This window comes from Vicugna pacos, chromosome 11 (genome assembly GCF_048564905.1).
Source record: "Vicugna pacos chromosome 11, VicPac4, whole genome shotgun sequence".
Taxonomy (NCBI): Eukaryota; Metazoa; Chordata; class Mammalia; order Artiodactyla; family Camelidae; genus Vicugna; species Vicugna pacos.
In genome coordinates, this window is record NC_132997.1 from 16,228,416 (window position 1) to 16,248,667 (window position 20,252).

The following is a 20,252-nucleotide window of genomic DNA, read 5'->3' on the forward strand; positions in this document are numbered from 1 at the left end:
ATGTCTTATCATAGTCTTAATAACACACTTGACAAGAATATTACCAGAAAAAGGAAAATTATGGAATAATCCACCTGATAAATATAGAAACATAAAGCTGCAAACAAAATATTGGCATATCAAATAAGGCATATTTTAAATAATACAAGTTAGCTTTGTCCAAGGAATAAAAGGTGGATTTAAGATTCAAAGTCAATCAATATAATTTACCATATTAAGAAAGAAGAGCAGAAAACTACATAATTATAGCAAATGTGGGGGAAGAATCTCATAAAATTTAGCACCTTTTCATTAATAAAAACTAACCCTAACCCTAACCTCCTACACTGCTAGTGGGAATGCAGTTTGGTGCAGCCACTGTGGAAAACAGTATGGAGATTCCTCAAAAGACTAGGCATAGACTTACCATATGACCCAGGAACCCCACTCCTGGGCATATATCCAGAAGGAACCCTACTTCAAAAAGACATCTGCACCCCAAAGTTCACAGCAGCACTGTTTAGAATAGCCAAGACATGGAAACGGACTAAATATCTATCAGCAGATGACTGGATAAAGAAGATGTGGTATATTTCTACAATGAAAGACTATTCAGCCGTAAAAATGACAACATAACACCATTTGCAGCAACATGGATGTCCCTAGAGAATGTCATTCTAAGTAAAGTAAGCCAGAAAATGGAAGAAAAATACCATATGAGATTGCTTATATGTGGAATCTAAAAAAAAAAAGATGAAGAATAAAGAAAGAAAAAGACAAATGAACATAAATACAAAACAGAAACAGACTCATAGACCTAGTATACAAACTTGTGGTTACCGGGGGGTGGAGGGTGGGAAGGGAGAGACTGGTAGTTTGAAATTTGTAGATACTGACAGGCATATGTAGAATAGATAAACAAGATTATACTGGTATAGCACAGGGAAATATATACAAGATCTTGTGGTAGCTCACAGTGAAAAAAATGTGACAGTGAATATATGTATGTTCATGTATAACTGAAAAATTGTGCTCTGCACTGGAAATCAACACAACAGTGTAAACTGACTATAACTCAATAAAAAAATTTTTTTAAGAAATACTTAGTAAAATATGGACAAAAGTGAATTTCCTTAATCTGAACTATAGTAACAGCAACAACAAAAAAAATCTCAAGGAATCATCATATCTGATGATGAGATACTGATGTCTTCCCCCTGAGATTAGGACTGAGACAATTACCACTTCTATTTAATTTATAATGAAGGTCTTACTCACTGTAATAAATCAAGTAAAGAAAAAATATATAAAACCAGAAATAAATAAAACTCTCAACCCCACAGATGATATTGTTTATAAAGAAAATCCAAGAGTGAATTTACTAAAGTTGCCTGATACATAACATAGAGAAACAAATTGTATTTCTATATGTAGCAACAAAAAATTACAAAGTAACAATTTTAAATAATAGTAGTCATAGTCTCATCAGAATACAACAAATAGCTAGGGATAAATCTGTAAAAGACACGTGAAACCTCTACAGAGAACACTACAGCACATTATTGAATTAAAAGATTATCTCAGTGTGGCAGAGCATCCTATAATCACATATTAAAAAAATTCAGTATTGTAAAAATGTCAGTTCTTCTTAAATTGATCTACAGTTTCAATGCAGTTGCAATAAAATCCCAGCAGGTATTTTTTAATGGAAATTAATAAGCTGATTCTAAAATTTTTACAGAAGTTTAAGTACCAAGAATGACCAAGACAATCTTGACAAATTACCATAAAGAGAATAGAGATAATAAAATTAGAGAATATACAAGTGTCAATACTTACAAAGTTAAACGATTGGGCAGTTTGTGCAAGAACAGATAAATAGATAAAAATGCTACGATTTTAGTTTGCTCCAGCTTCAGGAAGCCATTTGATTTGTGATAGAAAAGTAACTCTGGGAGGAGTTCAATGACTAAGTCCATCCTCTTGGCTTTATATTCCCTGCTCAGCAACCTGGGGTAAACTCGTAAGACTGGCTTGTCTTCTATAAGCTCATGGCTTGTATGTGAAAATAAAGCTAAAAGACTGAGCATCTGAATTCATTGGATCACTTTTGGTAGAAGCAGTGGATGGACAGAAATCTATGTGTCATTTTCCATTACCTTTTTATGTGGAAATAATTGAAACTTTTCAGTAAGTAAAGTTGAAAGTATTGTACAAAGAAGTTTATACAGTTCATCTCAGTTCCCCAATTGTTAAGATATTACCACTTTTTATTTTAATATCCTCTCCAGTTTTTCCCTAAATTATATAGCAAACATGCTGTCTTCTTACTTATAAATATTTTAGTGTGTATTTATTTCCTAAAACCAAGGACACTTTGTAATGGGTTCAACTGTGTTTCCCCCAAGTCCATATGTTGAATCCCTAACCCTCAGCGTGACTGCATTTGATAACACAGCGATTAAGAAGGCGATTAAGATTAATGGAGGGCATAAATGTGGGACCCGAATCCAAAAGGACTGACATAAGAGGAGGAAGAGAGAGCAGGAGCATCCATGCTCACTGAGGAAAGGCCTTGTTGGGGGCACAATAAGATGGATGTCTGCAAAATAGGAAGAGAAGTCTAACAAGAAATCAGCCTTGCTGGCAACTTAATCTTGGACTTCTGGCCTCTAGAACAGTGAGAAATTAAATTTCTGTTGTTTATATCTGTCCCCAGTCCCCGGGGCTGCCTCGTTCCCCATCCTCAGATGAAGGTCTCTCCTCCTGCTACCACGACACCACCTCCGCCTGCACAGCCCCGGCCATGGCTCTGCCGCTGCGGCCCCTCTGCGCCCCAGGCCAGTCTCCACGCTTGCGTGCCTGTGCTCGCCAATCCTGCCTTCTTTCTTCACCTGAGACTGCCGCTGCCTCTCCTTTCTGCAGCCATGGAGTCCTCCATTTTTGCCTTGGTGCCTGTGTTCGCCCAGCTGAGCAAGTTCCAGAATCTCCTCCCAGCTGTTGGCGCAGCCTCCTTCATTGCCATCCGTGCCCAGCACCCGCACCACAGCCATGTCACTCCTGGTGACCCTGGGGCTGGACCTGGACAGGACCCTGGTCCCAGCTAGCGGGCTGGGCTGGCTCATAGACTATGGGAACCCCTCCCCGGCCCCAGCCCCCCTGGGCCCCTATGAGGTCCTTGGGGGAGCCCTGGAGGGCGGACTTCCGGGTTAGGGAGATCCCCTGGTAGATGATGGCTTCCCTGAATGGATGACCGAGCTGGTGACTTTACAGCCCTTTCCCCATTGAAGCCCCCTGGCCCTCAGGTGCCCTCCCCTCATCTTCCCAGATCTGGAAGCTACGCTTCCCTCCTATAAAGGAACTTGAGCAGATGGAAGACTTGTTCCTTGATGCTCCCTCCTCCCACCATCATCCCCAAATCCGAAACCGCTGCTGCCACCGCCCCTCCCCTTCTCACCTTTGACCTCCCCCAGGCCCCTGCCCTGGATACCCTTGACTTGCTAGCCATCTACTGTTGCAGGGAGGGTGGGCCAGGGGACTCTGGGTTGGCAACCCGGCCCCCATCCCAGCAACCCCTTTGTCCACGTCCACCCTCTCGCCCATCCCCCTACCCCAATCCTGCCACCGCCCACGGGGACCACGAGCAAAGGAGAGGGACCAGAACACATCAGCGGCTCTGAGGTACCTGCCGAGGAAGCGCCCAGAGGGCGAGGCCCTGGAGGGCGGGTGCCAGGGGCTGGAGGCGCGGAACCGGAGGTGAGGGAGACGGCTGAGTAGGCGGAGTGGGAAATCCAGTATATCAAGGGGCTGCTCATCTAAGTGTACAAGGCTTGAAGCAAGGGGACCCGGAACAGCTAACCAGGCAGGGGCTTTGTGCGGTAGGGGGAGCTTGTCTTCCGCTCTGGCTCCCTTGTCTTTCTGGGGCTGAGGTGGGAGGGTCCATCCCGCTGTCATCCCACTGCATCCAGCTTCCCGTCAAACCCCTCCCTCCCTCCTCCCACCACCCCTTTCTCTCTTCTCTTTGATCCTTGTCTCCTCTCCTGTCCATTCTGAATTGGCTCCCCTCTTCTCTCCCCAGAACCAAGGCATGTTTGGCCTCAGTCAACATGTACATCCTTATGAACAGCTGAGGAACAGAGCCCCACAGGGAACCTGGGGAACAGGGGAGAGCTTGGAAACTTAGTCTCCCAAACAGGAAATGAGTCCAGGAAGCTCTGCAGAATGACGATGCATAGGAGGACAGGGGAACCATCTGAGGACTAAGCCAAGAAAAGTTTTAAGAATGGTGCCCATAGAATGTAAGCCAAACAAGCCAGGTGACCTTGGGGAACTACATTTGGGGGATGGAGCCAAAAGGTGGCCAAGTTCGCAGAGCAGGTGGATATACAGGCAGATGGGGAGGAGGGCGGAGTGGAGAACAGCCTTAATTGGTGACTGGGTATTCATTTTAGCTCTGGGAGGAAGTCAGTGTTTTGTGAAGGTGTTGGAGGAGGGGCCGCATCAAGGTGAGGGAGGGGCAGGGACTGACCCTTTTTGGGGAATTGTGAGTGGAAATAAAATGAAGCATTTCCTCTGAAAAAAAATTCTATTGTTTAAGAATTTGTAATATTTTTGTAATATTTTGACAGAAAATTGTGACAGTACCAGGAGACTAACACACTCCCCTATTACAGCACAGCCATTAACATCAAGACATTATTACTATTCATACAATACCACTATCTAATCCAGACCCATTCAGATTTTCTGATTTCCCAGCCTTGTTCTTTATGGCAAAAACAAAACAAATAAACAAAGCAAATCAAACAAACAAAAATGGGCTTCTCTTTTCACCCTTCTGTTTCCATTCCAGGATCCAATTCAGGATCATATATTGATCTATTTCTCGTATGTTTTTAGTTACCTTTAATTTGGAACGATTTCCCTAATATTTAATTATCTTTTATGATCTTAACATTTTTAGAGTTCTGGTCATTCATCCCATATAATTTCCTTTGATTTAGGTTTGTTTTATATTTTTGTATGATCAGATTCAGCATATGCATTTTTGGCCAGAATACTAGAGAAGTCAACCTGTGGTCTTTTCAGTGCAGCATAACAAAGACCAGTGATATTCATGTGTCTCTAACTGATGATGTTAACTTTTATCACTTGGCTAAGATGTCAGCGAGGTTACTCCAATTTAAAGTTAATTAATAAGTATTTTTATTTATTAACTGATATGTGTAAGTACTTTATCAATTAATAAGTAATTAATCATTGTTTTCTGGGGCAAAACTCTGACACTATGTATAAACTCTGTTTCCTCAAGCATTTATCCACTAATTTTAGCATCTCCTGATGATCTTTCCTGAATCAATTAATATAAATAGTGATTTTCTAATCTATCATAGAAAAACTAAGCAAAGAAATGGAGGATATAAAAAATCAAATAGAAATTATAGAACTGAAAAATACACTAACCAAAATAAAAAAGCCACCAGAGAGGCCAATGATCAATATTCAGAATTACTATCAGAGGGCAAATAATAACGGAACGTGAAGACAGAACAGAACAGTGAAAATAACCCAAACTTAACAAAAGAGAGAAAATAGACTGAAAGAAGTTAATAGAATCACAGGGAACCACCTGTAGAAAAATAACAAAAAATTTAACATTTGTATCAGCAGAGTCCCAAAAGGAAAAGGGAAAAATGTGGGACTGAAATAGTTTTCAAAGAAATAATGGACATAAATTTATAGGTACAAGGAGCTGTGTGAACCCCAAACAGAAATACATATCAAGACACACCAGAAATAAACTTCTGAGAACTACAGATAAAGGGAAACTCTCAAAAGTAGTAAAAGAGAAAAGGTGAACTAATTACAAGGAGGAACAGTGGCTATCTCAATTGAAACCATGGAACCCAGAAGGAAGTGGCACACTTTTAAAGCAATGAAAGAAAAAAATATATTACTCCAGATTTCTACATCCAGCAAAGCTGTCCTTCCAGAATAAAGGTGAAATCAAGACATTCTCAGATGAATGAAACCTAAAAAATTTTGTTGCCAGTAGAGCTGCTTTTAAAATTTCCCAAAAGAAGTTCTTCAGGCAGAAGGGAAATGACACCAGAAGGAAACTTGAAATACCAGGAGTGAAGAAGGAATCATAAAAGGAGTAAATATGGAATGCAACACAACTAATATAACATTTCTTCTGATACTGGGACTTAAGAAGCATCACACCTTCTGCTTTCACTCTGTTAGGATCTTGAGGCCTCCAAGTTTTGCAGAAGTTCACACTAGCTTTCTAGAAGAGGAGAGGCCTCCTTGGGGCACACACGGTGATGGCATCAATTTCTAGGTACATGAGTAGGTTGCTTTGGGTGTTTCATTTCCATTTAAGCCACAGAAGTGACCCCAGGGAAGACCAGGAGGAAAATCACCAAGATTTCAAAACCACAAAATAGAGAAGTAATAAATCTTTGTTGTTTTAAGCCTGTTTCAAATAATTCTTAAGAAAATAAAGATAAGCCAGAGATTTCATGAGAATATTTCCAAAACACATATCTGATACAGAACTTATATCCAAAACATATAAAGAACACTAATAATTCAGTAAGAAACCACTCAGCCCAATAAAGAGGTGGGGGATATTTTTCTATCAGTACTTCAACATAGAAAATAAATGAATGTCAAAATATATATGAAAAGGTGGGTAAAATCATTAGATGTGGAAATTAATTGCTACTTAGTAATAAAGTGAAATCAACTACTGACACATACAATAACAGAGGAATCTCAAAAAGTGCAGAGTTAAACAAGCTAGACAGAAGACTACATATTATATAATTCCAGTTATATAAAATTTGAAAGCATAAAAGATTAATATATGATAATGAAAACCAGAACAGTGATTTTTCTCTCTGGGTGCAAGGCAGTAACTGGGAAAAGAGAGAAGCGAACAGTTTTTGTTGTAGAAATGCTGTGTATCTTAATTAAGGTGGTGGTTACATAGGTGCATAAATTTGTCAAACCCATCAAACTTTAAACATACCAACTGTGTTTTTTCAGTAAAGGTAAATCACAGCCCCCAAAAAAGAGAAATGGAAAAAATAAAGGATAAAACAAGCTGAAAATGTTAATATAAATTATGAGCAAATACATAATTTTTCTCAAAATATAAAGTACTTACAAAAACTGAAATCAAAGTTTGTTATTTATAAAGACAATCTTCTAAAACAAAGCATTATTCAGTCAGTCCTTGAGCAATGTGGATTTTAACTGCATAAGTCCACTTATTCAGGGATTTTTTTCAGTATTAAATCCTACATTACCAAATGACCTGAGGTTGCTTGAGTCTACCAAAGCGGTACCACATATGTGGAGGAACCGAGTATATGGAGGGCCAACTCTGAGTTACACACAGACTTTTGGCGGCAAGGAGGATTAGTGCCCCTAACTCCTGCATTATTCGAGGGTGAATTATAATCAACTTTTGAGTTGTGAGCATATATTTGTGAAAAAAATTACCCATTGTTAAACTCTTCCTGCTAGTCTAATGGGAGGAACAGTGCATAGTGCAGAGATACTTACAAGCTAACTGCAGAATTTCTCCCTGACTCTAATGTTCAAATAACTTTATCTCTTGTTTGATAACACTGAGGAAACTTCCAGAAAATATAGAGTGTTTTCCAGGGGTTGGTGTTTCTATTGATAGTGAATTGTAGTGTATTTATTTATATATGTGTGTGTGTATATATATATATATATATATATATATATATATACACACACACACACACACTTTTATATCCTGTATTTTCATGATGTTTAGATGGAAACGCCAATGTAGGATCGCTGGGGTCAATTTCAGTACTGTCATGAACATATATTCCACTTGCTCAATATCTCTCTGAAGAAAGATTTTTTCTTACAATAGAAGTTTTGTTTAGCCAATCACCATTTCCTTATTTCTCTTGATGATTTCAGTGATATCAAAGAATGCTTTGTTAAGAAGGACCGACTTTGTTCAATTATAAATTATGGCACAACATATAATTCTGTGTCCATCACAAGACATAATGATTCAGATTTATGATTATCTTATAATATTGAAATAATTGTATTATGTTAAGGAAACCTATTTGGCTGAATCAAAATTTATGTGATGTTAAGGACTGTAAAAAGCCAGCCAAGAAGTCTCAGCAGATTACTGAAATCATACATGGAGAGGAGGATAATACCATATCTGTGAATTCTGGTCATTAAAAATGTGTTTGCCTAGTGCTTCCAGGGCCACTGAAGGAGAAAAAACCCTGGAGGAACAATGAGTGGGTTTTTATTAGAAAAATGCCCCCTTGGAATAATTGCCAAAGTGTTCACAGTAGCTGGGGAGAACACTCTGCAGGCCACCAGATGGAGAAGGCAGAGATGAAAGACACTTTGGGTGCTGTCAGCCCTTCGCACCCACCATTTATACTTTGCTTTCCCTTCCTGCACTTCGCACAGCCACTCAGGGTGCTAGTGACAAGACTTATTTCAAGCATGGAATAACCAATTCAATAAGTCCTCACAATTTGACAAGCAACCCACATGCGGACCACACCCTTCCCCTTCATTCTACCAGTACCAGGCCATTATTAACTCCCTATTTACAATGGTTCCCAAATTTTGCATACATCAGTATCACCTAGGCGGCTTGTTAAAACACAGATTGTGGGACTGCACCTGAAGAGTTTCTGATTCTATAGGTGGGACTCGAGAATTTGCCTTTATAACAAGTTACTAGGTGCTGTATTGCTACTGGTATAGGGACCACACTTCGAGAACCAATGTAATATTTCATTCCTTTGACATCATTCCAGTTCTCTTCTGAGAAGAGTATGTCAATCTTTCAAGAAGATTAGCAGTGAGGGAAAAGAAGCTGAGGAAATAATAGGCTGTTTTACATCCAGAAATGAAGTGGAATATAATTAAATAAATCTAGCAGGAAGTAGGCTCAAGAGAAGGGCTTGTTAGAATTGAGATGTTTGTAGGAAGTGGAGATAGAAAGTCTGAAGAGGCAGAAGAGAGAGGAAAGAGGAAGTTTATTTACATTTCCCTACTTTGTGTGTAGCTGTCTCTGAGGGCCACGAGCAGAAATACCTAGTGGAAACGGTGATGGAACATTTTCAGAGAATTTCCCAGGGCTTCTACATAGGGAACTTGTCATCCTTGAACACCACGTGTAAGGAGCTGCACACAGAAATTCTCTGTCTACTTCAGCTTAAGATAAAAAGTAATAAATTTATTTTCTAGCTTGCCAGTCACTCTAGTGATAAACTAACAGGTAATTAATTTGTTAGCGAGTACTTCTTTCCATTATTTACTTCAACTTGAAAATGTTTTCTCTGAAACATGCCAATGGGAAATCATAAAATATTGCTTTGTAATCTTGTTGATGTTCTAATTAACCAACGCAGGACAGTAGTTACCAGGCATTTCCCCCAAATCTCAGTGAGCCTGCCCTTTGAACTTGGAGTGAGGCTAGGCAAAGCAGTTACAAAATAAAAGGAATTAATGTCATTTAATAACACAGTGACTGAGTATTAGGCATTGAATGGCAAAGAAGGAAAATGAGTCAAGACCAGAAGTATTCAGAAACTAGAAGGACAAGATTGGGTGCAGGTAATATGCAGAAATAAAAAGTAAATAAATAATTGTGGGAGTCAGTTCCAGGTAAGCTGGAGAAAACATGTTCCACCCTGTCTGTACCACTGAGTGCAGCTCTGAGACAGAATGCACAGAGCAGCTGTTAGAAGACTCTGCAAACTGAGTAACAGCAGGAGAATTGGAAAGAAGACCAGAATTTAAAGTACCACCAAATCTCTGGTAAAGCTACCCTGTTTTTTATCCTCTGGTCCTGTCACCTCTTGGTCACAAAAGTAAGCAGCACAGAATAACTACGGCCCTGTGTTTCTGAATACAGAACCTGAAAGAAGTACTCCAGGGACATGAAGTGTACTGGGGAGGTTATGAGGAGGGGAGACCTCATGAAAGAAATCTCAGTAAATTTTTAAATAATCTTAGAAAATTTAATCCCAAACTTTGTGTGCAAGGCTGGACCTGATACTAATCAGTGTAATAAAGACTTGTAAAACCTGATTATCAGAAAGACTTCTGGTCAGACCCAGAAGGCCGCTGGACGTGCACTTGTGGGGCAGATCTGAATAGCTCTGCAAAAGCGTTGAAATTGAATTGACATTCAACCCAGAGCCAAAGAAGACGGGCTGAAACTTGTCGCCTGAATTTAACCAGGTAAATTTCTTGCTAAAACAAACATACCAACTCTATTCAAAGAATTAAAAAAAGAAAAACCTCCGTGTATGAAAGCATGATATAGCAGTCCAAAATTCCTCAGCATATGAAGAACAGGAGACTCTCAATTCTTACGGGAAAAGACTATTAAGAAACATCAACATTGACATGACAAAGTTAATAGAATTACCTGAAAAAGATTTTAAAATAGAAAGTTATTTAAAATATTCTAACGAGAAATTGCAAGCACTCCTAAAATTAATAGATAGGTTGGAGGACTCAGAAATGAGGTATAAAGAAGGATCAGAAGGGGGTCCGCCGCATCTCCGCCAGCGGTCGGCCCTGAACCGCGCGCCGCCAGGAGCTCTCGGACTCGAGCCGGCGCCAAGGAGCCCGGGGCCGCCACCCGTAGCGGCCGAGCGCAGGGCCGGCTGAGCGGGACGCCGCCGCCTCCTCCTCCTCAGAGGGCGGCAGCCTGGGCCCGGCAACCACGCCTAAGACCCCTGGGACGGGCGCCTGCGGCGAACAGGAGGGGCAGGAGGTCGCGCGGCCTCAGCCCGTCCTGCCGACCCCGGGGCGCTGAGGTGGCTCGCACGCCCCCGCCGGGCGCCGCGGATCCGCTGAAGAGGATCAAAAGGCGGCTGTCAGTGACACTCCGGGGCGGCCGAGGTGTAGACAAGACCAGTGGTGCCCCTGAACAGACTGGCCTGGGTGAGAGCGGCGGCGGCGGCGGCGGTGACCTTGGAGAGGCCCCCACACGAGCTGCCCCTGGGGAGCCCCGCTCTTGACGCGGCCCGCCCAGCTCAGCACCAGAGGCTGTACACGAGGACTGGAAGGTGGGGTCGGCCGGGGAGAAGGGGCAGGCTTCCGCCGAGCCCTCACGTGAGGGGCAGGCACCAGGGAGGGTGCGCATGCGCAACCCCACCGCCACCCCCGTGCAAGATCTCCACGGAAGATGTCAACAAGCGCCCATCACTAGCAGCCCCCATCCGGCTGCCCGATGGCTCCCTTGAGAAGTTGACTCCAATATCCCCGTCTTTGACAAGTCCCTTGGCTGCCGCCCCCGCCGTGTCAGCCTGCCTGAGATCGACTTTGGGAAACTGGAGACCTACATCAAGTTGGACAAGCTGGGAGAGGGTACATATGCCACCGTCTGCAAAGGCAAAAGCAAGCTCACAGACAACCTTGTGGCGCCCAGGGAGATCAGACTGAACACGAAGAGGGGGCGCCCTGCACCACCATCTGGGAAGCGTCCCTGCTCAAGGACCTCAAACATGCCAGCATCATCCCACCACATGACATTATCCTCAGAGAAATCGCTCACCCTTGTCTTTGAGTACCTGGACAAGGACCTGACGCAGCACCCGGATGGCTGTGGGAACGTCATCAACATGCACAATGCGAAACTCTTCCTGTTCCAGCTGCTCCGCGGCATGGTCTGCTGCCACCGGCAGTAGGTGCTACACCGAGACGTCAAGCCCCAGAACCTGCTCATCAACGAGAGAGGAGAGCTCAAGCTGGCCGTCTTCGGCCTGGCCCGGGCCGAGTCAGTTCCAGTGAGGACCTACTCCAATTAGGTTGTAACGCTGTGTACCGGCCCCCAACATCCTGCTTGGGTCCACGGACTACCCCTCTCAGATTGGCATGTCGGGTGTGGGCTGCAACTTCTATGAGATGGCCACGGGCCGGCCCCTCTTCCCGGGCTCCACAGTGGAGGAACAGCTGCACTTCAGCTTCCGCGTCTTGGGAACCCAACTGAGGGGACGTGGCCAGGCATCCTGTTCAGTGAAGAGTTCAAGACTTACTGCTATCCCCAGTCCCCTTGTCCTTGCTGTGGACTTGACAGCGGCGGGGCTGACCTCCTCACCAAGCTGCTGCAGCTTGAAGTTCGCAATTGGTTCTCCGCAGAGGATGCCATGAAACTTCTGTTCTTCCTCAGTCTGTGGAAGCGCATCCACAAACCTCCTGAAACTACTTACATGTTTGCACGAGAGGAGATCCAGCTACAAAAGGAGGCCAGGCTTCGGTCTTCATCAATGCCTAAGGCAGGCCAGCTTGCCAGGTGGTGGACACCGAGTTCTAAGCCACAGACTGAGGCCCCAGCAGGCAGCAGCTGGAGGGATGCCACACCCCTCACAGGGCAGCTCCAAGCTGCATCCTTCCTGCTTGCTGCCTGCCTACCTACCTGACACATGCTCACCTTCCCACTTGTCCCCTGCTGCCTGTGCGAACACCTGACCATTGGCCTGTCAGCCCACCCATTGGCCTGTCTGCTGGGTGCTAACAAAGCTCTCATCGCTCCTTAAAAAAAATCAAAAGGAAATATTTGAACTGAAAAATAAAATAACTGAAGTATAAAACTCACTACATGAGCTCAAAAGCACAAAGTGCATAACAGATGAAATTGTCAGTGGGACTGAAAAATAGATCAATAGAAACTATTTAACCTGGAAAAAGATATTTAAGACAAGTTAACAGAGCCAGAGGAACCGGTGAAAAAATAGCAAAAGGCATAACATTCTTGCCACCAGAGTCCCAGAAGGACAGCAGAACAAGTTCAGTACTGAAAAAATATATTTCAACATATAACATCTCTAAAATTCATTCGTGTGGCAAACCACATAAACCTATAGATTCAAGAAGCTGAACAAACCCTAAACAGGATAAACTCAAAGAAATTCCATGCTTAGACAAATCATAATCAAATTGTTGAAACTAAAGTCAAAGAAAAATATTGAAATCAATCAGAAAAAATGGCACATTACCTGTAGGAGAACACTTCGAATGACTAACCAGAAACTACAGAAGGAAGTGGCATGATATTTTTCAATTGCTGAAAAAACAGAGCTTGGAAATCTATGTTTAGTAAAAAAGACCTCAGGCAAGAAGGTGAAATTAAAGTGTTCTCAGATGAAGGAAAACTGAGAGAATTTGTTGCCAGCAGACTTGCTGTAAAGGAATTGCTAAAGGATGTTCTTCAGATAGAAGGAAAATGATATCAGAAGATAATAGTATCTTAGGGATAGTAAGCAAGAGAAATGGTTAATTGTCATGGTACATATAACAGACTAATCTCTTAAATTCTTTAGAATACATTTGATGGTTGAAAGCAGAAAAAGTAATAATAACACTATCTGTAGGTTTTTTAATGTGTACAGATGTAATATATAATACAACCACAATATAAAGGGGTTAAAGAGATTCATATGGTTGTAAGACAAAATTCCATTTAAGGAGAAAAGTATTTATTTCAATGTGATTGTTAAATATGTAAACAGTAATTTTCAAAGAAACATCAAAAACTATTTATACAAAGGCATACTAAAAAACACACTTAGTCAATAAAGTTGAATAATAAAATTCTTCAGATAACTCAAATGAAGGCAGGATTTGGGGAAACAAAGGAAAAACAGAGGAAAAACACATAATAGAATGGTAGATCTAAATCCAAACATATCAATAATTACATTAATATTAAATGACCTAAACTCATCATTTAAAAGACAGACTCTCACAATAAATATGGTAAGATTCTACTTATAAGAGTTATCTAGAGCAGCCAAACTCTTAGAAAAAGGAAGTAGAATGGTGGTTGTCAGCAGATGAAAGTTACCTTCCTAATAGATATAGAATTTGAATTTTGTAGGATGAAAAAGTTCTAGAGATCTGTTGCATAACAATGTGCATTTGGTTAACACTTTTGTAGTGTACACTTAAAATGATTAAAAGGATAAACTTTATGTATTTATAACACAATAAAACATACTGAAGTTGTCAGAATAAAACAAACATCCAACAAATAAATAAAACATAGTCAAACTATATGTGGTTTATAAGAAACCAATGTCAAATATAATATCAGTGGTTATAAGTAAAAAAATGATAAATGATATAGCGTACAAACACTAATCAAAATAATACTGAAGTGAATATATTAATACAAAGAAGTATACTTCAAAGGAATGAAAATTACCAAGAATAAGAACATTACATAATAAACTTATCAATTTACCAAGAAAATATAGATTCCTAAATGTACATATACCTAACAAAAGAGTTTCAAAATGCACAGAACAAAGAGGACAGAGTTAAGGAGAAATAAACAAACCTACATATATAATTAGAGACTTCAATTCCCCTCTATTAGTACTGGATTCAACTAGGAAAAAGAAAGTCAGCAGGTATGTGGAAGAACTGAACATCACCATTAACTAAAAAGGTAAAATTTACAATTTCAGAATGCTTTACTGAACAATAGCAGAATATACATTATATATGTTGTATTCAGAATATACAAAGAAATTTTAACATTCAACAATAAGAACATAATCTGATTAAATATGAACAAGAGATCTGAAGAGACCGCTACTGAAGATTTTCAGACAGTAAATAAGCATATAAAAAGATGTTCAACACCATTTGTTATTAGGAGAATGAAAATTAACAGAGCAACGGGTTATCTCTACACAGCTTTCTAAAAGGCTAAACCAGAAACTGACAGTACCAGTTGCTGGTGAGGATGCAGAGTAACAGGAACTCTCATGCAATCCTGCTGGGAATGGAAAATAGTAGAGCCACTTTGAAGACAATTTAGCAGTATTTTGCAAAGTTCATAGTATTACCATAAAATCCAGGAACTACACTCATAGGAATTTAATTATTTCAAAACTATATCCATATAAAATTCAACACATAAATGTTTAGAACAGCTTTACTCAATACTACCAAAAACTAAAAGCAACCTGGATGTCCTTGAGTACATGAATGGGTAAGCAAACAGTGGTACATCCGTACAATGGAATATTACTGAATAAGAGAATGAGCCATCAAGACACGAAAATATACAAATAAATCTTAAATGAATATCACTAAGTTAAAGAAACCTATCAGAAAAGGCTACATATTGTACTATTCTAGTTATATAGCATTCTGAATAAAGCAAAACTATATATATTATAAACAGATCAGTGGTTGCAAGGAGTTCAGGGGACAAGAGGAAGGGATCAGTTTCCTAGGTGAAGCTTAGAAGATTTTTTAGCTTGGTGAAACCATCTGTATATTTTAAAAACAGGTACATGTTATATGTGTGTCAAAACTCACAGAACTTCACAGCATAAAAAATAAATATTGATGTATAAAAGTTAAAAATAGCTAGGAGATCAGCATACCCCAGAATAGAATATAGAATGTGACTAAATAATCTAATTATATTCAAAGTTATGCAAAACCTCCCTGAAGGGAAAAAGACCTAAGAAACTTTGATATGAGTGAATCTGTGAGATTAACCCAACACAATTAAGAAAATGGTAATAAGAATATATGTATTGATAATTACATTAAATATAAAGGGATTAACTGCTCTGACCAAAAGATACAGACTGACTGGATACAAAAAGAAGACCCATATGTATGCTGTCTACAAGAGACCCACTTCAGACCTAGAGGCACATGCAACCTGAAAGTGAGGGGATGGGAAAAAAAAATTCCATACAAACAGAAACCCAAAAAAAAGCTGGAGTAGCAATTGTTCTATCTAACAGTATTGATCTTAAAATAAAGACTGTTATGAGAGTCACAAAAGGATTCTACATAATACTCAAGGTACCAATCCAAGAAGATATAAAAACTGTAAATATATATGCACCCAACAAATGAGCACCTCAATATATACGGGAATTTTTAACAAACATAATAGGAGAAATCAACAATAACACAATAATTGTGAGGAACCTTAACACCTACTTTCATCAATGGACATCCAGACAGAAAGCCAATAAGGAAATACAGACCCCAAATGACACATTAGACCAGATGGACTTAATTAATATCTAAGAGCATTCTAACTGAAAGCAACAGAATACACATTCTTCTTAAATGCACATGAAGTAAACTCCAGAATCAATCACATATTGGATCACAAAGCAAGCCTCAGTAAATTTAAGAAATTTGAAATCATACCAAACATCTTTTCTTATCACAGGCTATAAGGTCAGAAATCAACTACAAGAAGAAAAAAAAAGACTGTAAAAACTGCAAATACGTGGGAGCTAAACAAAATGCCACTACACAATCAATGACTCACTGAAGAAATCAAAGAGAAAATTGGAAAATACTTTGAGGCCAATGAAAATGAAACTCAACAGACCACAAGTTTTGAGATGAAGCAAAAGCAGTTCTAAGAGGCAAGATTATAGCAATACAAGTCTAACTTAGGAAACAAGAAAAATCTCAAATAAACAACCTAAACTTAAATGTAAAGCAGCTAGAGAAAAAGGAGCAAAGAAAACCCAAAGTTAGTAGAAGAAAAGAAATCATAAAATTCAGAGCAGAAATGAATGAAATAAAGACAAAAAAAAACCAAACCAAACAGAAAAAAAAATCAGTGAAACTAAAAGTGGGTTCTTTGAAAAGATGAATAAAATTGATAAACCTTTAGTTAGACTCATCAAGAAAAAAGGGAGAGGGCCCAAATTAATAAAATAAAAAAGGAGAAATCACAATCAATATCACAGAAATACAAGGGCTCATAAGAGGCTACTATGATCAACTATATGCCAACAAAAAGGACAACCAAGGAGAAATGGACAATTTCTTAGAAAGGTACCATTTGCCAAGGCTGAATCAGAAAGAAATAGAAAATATGAGTAGACCAATTACCAGTACTGAATTAAGTCAGTAATTTTAAAGTATCCACAAGCAAAGGTCCAGGACTAGTTGGCTTCACAAGGTGAACAATACCATACATTTACTGAAGAGTTAACATCTATTTTTCTGAAACCATTCCAAAAAATTGAAGAGGAAGGAACAATTCCAAATTCATTCTATGAGGCCACACTCACCCTGATACCAAAACAAGACAAATATCAAAAAACATGAAAATCACAGGCCAATATAACTGATGAGTATTGATGCAAAAATCCTCAACAAAAAACTAGCAAATGGACTCCAACAATACACTAAAAGGATCATACACCATGATCAAGTGAGATTTATCCCTGGGATACAAAGATTTTTCAATGTGATACACCACATTAACAACCTGAAGAGTAACAGCTATATGATCATCTCAATAGATGCAGGAAAAGCTTCTGATAAAAGTCCATATCAATTTATGATAAACAAAAACTATCCAGAAATGGGATGCAGATGAAACATACCTCAACATAATAAAGGCCATGTATGACAAACACACAGCTAACATCATACTTAATGATGAAAAGCTGAAAGCATTTCCTATAACATCAGAAACAGGACAAGGATGCCACTCTCACCATTATATTCAACATAGTTTTGGAAGCCATAGCCATAGCATTCAGAGCAGAAAAAGGGAATCGAAATCAGTAAAGAAGAAATAAAAGTGTCATTGTTTGTGGATGACATGGTACTATACATGGACAACCCTAAAGAAGCAACCAGAAAACTACTAGAGCACATCAATGAATCTGGTAATGTTGCAGGATACAAATTTAATATATAGAAATCAGTGCCATTTCTATCCACTAATAACCAAATAGCAGAAAAAGAAATTATTTAAGAGAACTCTGGAACAACATGAAGCTTACTAATATTCTCATTATAGGGGTACCAGAAAGAGAAGAGAGAGAGAAGGAACCTGAGATATTTTTTGAAGAGATACTAAACCCAAAGAGGAACACACCAAGGCACATAGTCAGCAAGCTGACAAAAATTAAGGATAAGGAGAAAGTATTAAAATTAACCAGAGAAAAGCAACAAATCACATACAAGGAACTCCCATAAGGCCATCAGCTGATTTTTTGGCCGAAACACTACAGGCCAGGAGAGAGTGGCAAGATATAGGTAAAGTGATGAAAGAGAAAAACCTACAACCAAGAATACTCTGCCCAGCAAGGCTCTCATTCAGATTTGATGGCAAATTCAAAAGCTTCACAGATAAGCAAAAGCTAAAAGAATTCAGCACCACCAAACCAGCTTTACCACAAATGTTAAAGAAACTTCTCTAGTCATCAAACTATAAGAAAAGAACAAAAAGAACAAAGAGGGGGAAAAAAAGACCTTCAAAAGATTACCTCAGCAGTTTAGAGTCTTTTATACTTTCATATACATTTTGGAATTGTTGCTCGAGTTCTGTGAAAAATATTGTGAGTACTTTGACAGGGGTTGCATTGAATCTGTAGATTGGGGTAGTACAGCCATCTTGATAATGTTGATTCTTCCAATCCAGGAGCATAAGATATCTTTCCATTTCTTTGTATCATCTTCAATTTCCTTCATCAATGTTTTATAATTTTCAAAGTATAGGCAACCTCCTTGGTTAAGTTTATTTCTAGGTAATTTTGATACAATGGAAATGTTTATGCCAGTTATAAAATTCTGCTTTTTGAAGTGGAAAAAAAGTGAATGAAGGGCTGCAAATGACGAAATACCCTTCTTTCTTATGGGTGAGTTGTATTCCATTACATATACATGCTGCATCTTCCTTATCTGTTCATCTATTGATGTGAAATTATAACACTTCCATACCTTGGTACTTATAACTGGCAATTATAAAAATAATGTTGCTGTTGATAGCAGGTGTATTTATCTTTTTCAATTAATTTTTATTTTGTTATTGGCTTTATTCCTTTGATAACAATGTAAGTTTAAATAGCTTAAGCTCTAAACCTTCTTAGAAACAATGAAAAATACATATATGTAAATTTGAAAACAATGTACAGTATATTGGGTATATGTATTTATATGCAATACATTGTATATGTGCAGTCAAATTGTAACAATTCTACCTAATAATACTGAAAAATGGGAAAAAAGAATTAAGGAAATAATACCAATTACCATTGCATCAAAACATATAAAATACCTAGGACTAAACCAAACCAAGTAGACACAGGACTTGTATTCTTAAAACTATAAGACACTGAGGAAAGAATTTGAAGACACATAAGTGATGGAAAGATATAGCATGTTCTTGGATTGGAAAAATCAATATTGTTAAAATGGCCATAATACCCAAAGCAATATACAGATTCAATGCAATCCCTATCAAATTACGAATGACATTTTTCACAGAGTTGGAGCAAAAAAAAATTGTTATAAATTGTATGGAAACACAAAATTCCTCAAATAGCCAAAACAGTCTTAAAAGAGGAGAATGGAGCTGGAAAAAATCACTCTTCTTGGCTTCAGGCTATAATACAAAGCTACAGAAATCAAAACAGTATGTTACTGGCACAAAAACAGACACCTAGATCAATGGAACAGAATATAAAGTCCAGAAGTAAACCCTTACACCTACGGTCAATTAATCTATGACAAAGGAGGCAACAATATACAATACAGAAAAGACAGTCTCTTCTACAAGTGGTGCTGGGAAAACTGGGCAGCTACCTATAAAAGACTGAAATTAGAACATTCTCCTCACCATGTAGAAAGTAAACTGAAAATGGATTACAGACCTGAATGTAGCACCATATACTATGACATTTCTAGAGGAAAACATAGTCAGAACACTCTTTGACATAAATCACAGCAATATTTTTTATGACCAGCTCCTAGAGTAATGGAAATAAAAGGAAAAAATAAATAAATGGGATCTAATTAGACTTAAAATCTTTTGTACAATTAAGGATACCATAAATAACATGAAAAGACAACCTACAGAATGGAAGAAAATATATTGCAAATGATGTGACTGACAAGGGACTAATTTCCAAAACATACAACCAACACATACAGCTTAATATAAAAAAAAAAGTAATCCCATCAAGAAATAGACAAAGGACCTACATAATCATTTCTCCAAAGAAGACATCCAGATGGCCAACAATCCCATGAAAAGATGTTCAATATCACTAATTGTTAGAGAAATGCAAATCAAAACTACGATGAGATATCACCTCACATCAGTCAGAATGACCACCTTTAAAAAGTCCACCAGTGATAAATGCTGGAGAGGATGTGGAGAAAAAAGGATCCCTCTTATACTGTTGGTGGGAATGTAAATTGGTGCAGCCATT

The 20,252-nt window shown here is 39.0% G+C and overlaps 1 long non-coding RNA gene and 2 pseudogenes across 1 annotated transcript in view; all 3 read left to right on the forward strand.

Moving 5' to 3' along the window:
• LOC140699170 (uncharacterized) overlaps positions 1 to 20,252 on the forward strand; it is a 123,994-nt gene that overhangs the window by 79,149 nt on the left and 24,593 nt on the right. The gene's annotated exons all lie outside the window — the stretch shown is intronic.
• Positions 3,031 to 3,837, forward strand: LOC140699680 (cyclic AMP-dependent transcription factor ATF-5 pseudogene; annotated as a pseudogene).
• LOC140699509 (cyclin-dependent kinase 16 pseudogene) lies at positions 8,554 to 12,340 on the forward strand (annotated as a pseudogene).